Here is a 4007-nt window from a genome sequence, read left to right as displayed (position 1 = left end):
CCTGCTGACTTTGTAGGGAAGTTATTCCAGTAGCAACATTTATTTAAAAAGAATAAACTCTCATCTTGGTAAGTGACCCTTATTTGCAGTGTTTGTTAAATGCAGTTAAACCTGTATTCTGCCTCTTACAAGAGGCCTGTAGCTGTCTTGCAAATTTGGAAATAGAGCCCAGTATTTGATGAATTTATCCAATTGGTTATGTGAAAGTCATTTAAACCTGAAGCTCTCGTTTCACATAATAAAAATAATATCAATAATAAAGATATCACTTATTATACACCAGGCACTTCCCTAAGTACTTTAAACATTTTGATGCATTTAATCTTCCCTTGGAAGAAAAAAGCACTTTTAAAAATTATTCACAATTCCTAAGACATGGAACCAACCCAAATGCCCATGAACAGAGGAATGGATTGAAAAAGTGTGGCACATATACTCTATGGAATACTACTCAACCATAAAAAACAACAGTGCTCTGGCTTTTGACAGAAAGTGGATGCATATCGAAGATTTACTTCTGAGTAAAGCAAGCCAGGCTATGAAGGAGAGACATCGTATATCTTCACTTACTATATACCAACTGTCCACATGCTATGGCCCAAATTAAATGACTAGAGGGTATAGAAACATGGAAAATGGTTATAGTTGCCAGATACAGTGTGGGAAGAGGGTGAGTGAAGGAGGAAAGTCTGAGGAAAGACGTTATGAAGAAAAATAGAGAGGCAAGACATTTATGGGACAAAGAAATGGGTTGTTATCTGTTGAAGATAGTGTGTATAGTATTCTCAACTGGACTGGTGAGAAATGTACACATGTTGGAATATTCACTTTGCAACCTAAGTGACATATGTGATTAAATGTATAAAAGAAATGTGTTCACTAGACAGAAAGACTGACAGAAAAAGAGAGTGAGAAAGCACCCCCTCATGCATCATGATCATGCTGTAATCCCTTCTCCATTTCTCCTTCCTTTTTGGATTTTAGGTATGCATGCATGCAAATGTACCCAGAGTGTTTTTCAAGCTACTGGGTCCAGGACTCAAATTACACAGCTGGCGATGTGGGATCTGGTTGCCTTAACCACCATGCCATCAGCTGGCTCTAGGGAAGACAGTTTTTTATCACCATTTTTTTAGATGTAGAGGCTGAGTCACAGAAATGGAAGGAGCTCAGATTTTGATGGAAGAGAGCTAGGAAGAAATGGGGTTTACTTTCCTCATACTCGGTTTCTACAGGACAGTCTGCAAAGCAGGGCACCCTCCATAAACTCAGCCTGGACAATGTGGTCCCAGGAATTTATTCTGCCTCTACTTTGTAATAACTGGGGGCAACAGCAAAGGGGAAGGATCAGGGATGAATTCAAGTAGTACTCATCCTGTCAGGAAGATCTTTCTCTGGCCATTGCTATTCCATGCCTAACTGATCTGAGCCCTATGGATATAGGGAGGCAGATTTGAGGAGCCTGAAGATGAGGATGAAATCAGTAAATCAAATGGCTCTCAAGAGCTGGGAGTCTGGAGCCACATTCAAACTGTAAGACTTTCAGGGCTCCAAGACAAAGGGAGAGAGCATTTTTGCACTGAGGACAGCTTTGGTCTTGCTTTGCTCTGGTCCTAATGATGTATTTTAAATTTTAATAATTTATTCAGCACCAAAACCAGCAGGTGGCATGATGCTTAAGGGTGCTGGATTCCCACATAACCCACCACAGTTCATGTCCTGGACCCAGCAGCTTGAAAAATCACTCCTTGTACCTGTGCGTGTATGCCCAAAATCCTGAGAAGAGAATGGAGCAGAAGGGACTGCAGCATGGCCATATCTCTGGGAGTGATTTCTCATTTTCCCTCTCTCTGTCTCTCTCTCTGTCTCTCTCTGGTAAGTGCACTCATCCTATGGCAAAAACCTAAGAAAAAAATTATTCAGCACCTGTAAAGCAAGGCCCTAAAGAAGATGCAAGACTCAGCTAAGAAAATTGAATCTCGTTTTCTACTTCCAGAAGAATTTTGGCTTGGAGGGTATGGAAGGGGCAACAAGCAAGTAAAGAAATGAGGCTCTAGAGTTAGAGATAAAATCATACTGGTATTTTTATATCAAGTTAAGGACTGTGGATCACTCATCACAGACAGTGGGAATTATTGATTTACTTTAAGGCCAGTAACATGAACAAACCTGCATTTTGTGCAAGTGACCAATAGTCTTCCCTCTTTCAAGGACACATTCTTCTCATGCTGGGAGTGAGAGAGAGATGGTTCAGAGGTGACAATCAGAGAATAGAGAACCAGCATTTTGTGCCTGAATCCTGTCTCCATACTGTCCATCTGTACAGCTTTAACCTCTCCATACTTCAGACTCTTCACTGGCAATAGGAGGAGGAAATACTTCTCAGCAATTAAGAAGGCAAAATAAGTTCATCTATATACATGCTCCAAACTTGCCCAGCACCTATGAGTTACCATTGTCACTCAGAGCTGTGCAGCTTCTCTTCAGCTAAGAGCTTTTCCCCTCCACTATTCCCAGTTCCATCTCGGACCACTCACATGTTTCATGGCAGAACAGGACATCATACCCTTCACTGCCCTGTCTTTATGTTCCCAAGGCTGACCGAATGCACTACACTTTACTGAGACCCTTGAGGTGAATGGTTTAAAGCATAAAAGCATTAAAAATTGTAATGGACACTAGAGACAAAGCAGAGAGTACGGAAGGGGAAGAACATAGAAAAGGAAATTTGGGGGGGGGGGATGAAGAGGTAAGACACTTGTAGGACACAGATAAGGTTTTTTTATCTGTTGACAAGGATGTGTACAATAGTCTCAGTTGGGCTAGACTGAGGTGTGTATCATTCTGGGTAAAGTCTCTTCATAATCTAAACAATGTATAGTGTTTTAATATATAAATAATAATTTTTAAAATTAATAAAAAATTTTAAAAAGCACAAGTCTCTGAAGCACTGATTAGGAGAACATGTCAAAATTTTGCTTCTAATTTCCATCAAAAAGCCAAAACGGTCATACGTTGCTTTAGTGAAGGAGTCAATATAAGGGGGAAAGGGGTAGCTAGGTATGGCTGTAGAACTGAGTAGAGGTTGTTAGACTAGTCACAGGCTGGTTAAAGTGCAGTACCTTTTCTAACTATACAAATTAAAGTACATTGCACAGCAAATCATTCATCAGACTTACTGGAAGTCCTCGCCAACACAATCAAAAAGAGAATAAAATAAAAGGCATTCAAATAGGAAAAGAAGAGGTGAAACACTCTCTATTCGCAGATGACATGACTGTATACATAGAAGACCCAATGGTTTCCATGAAAAAATTCCTGGAAATAATACATGAATACAGTAAAGTTGCAGGATACAAAATCGATATACAGAAATCTATAGCATTTCTATATACGAATAACTGGCAGACTGAGATAGAACTGAAAAAAGTTATTCCATTTACCATAGCCACCAAAAGTATAAGATATTTAGGAATATATCTAAGCTTAGAAGTTAAAGACCTCCACAAGGAAAACTATGAGAAGCTGAAAAAATAAATTGAAAATTACACAAAAAAGTGGAAGGACATCCCATGTTCCTGGTTGGAAGAATTAATATAATCAAAATGGCAATTCTACCCAAATTAATCTACATATTTAATGCAATGCCAATCAAAGTACAAACATATTCTTCACAGATCTAGAAAAGACAATCATAAAATTTTTTCTGGTATCATAAAAGACCCTATATTGCCAAAGCAATTCTACATGAGAAGAGTGGAGTGGGCAGAATCTCACTCTCTGACCCAAAAATATACTACAAAGCTGTGGTAACCAAAACAGCATGGTACTGGCAAAAAAACAGACATGCGGACCAATGGAACAGAATAGAGTCCCCAGAAATAAATTCCCAAACATACAGTCAACTGATTTTTGACAAGGGGTACCAGTCAATCCAGTGGGAAAAGGAAAACCTCTTTAGCAAATGGTGCTGGAAAAACTGGATTTTCACCTGCAGAAAGATGAAT

The sequence above is a fragment of the Tupaia chinensis genome, unplaced genomic scaffold (assembly GCF_000334495.1).
Source record: "Tupaia chinensis unplaced genomic scaffold, TupChi_1.0 Scaffold148234_1, whole genome shotgun sequence".
In the NCBI taxonomy this organism is placed as follows: Eukaryota; Metazoa; Chordata; class Mammalia; order Scandentia; family Tupaiidae; genus Tupaia; species Tupaia belangeri.
Note: the sequence above shows the minus strand (reverse complement) of the source record.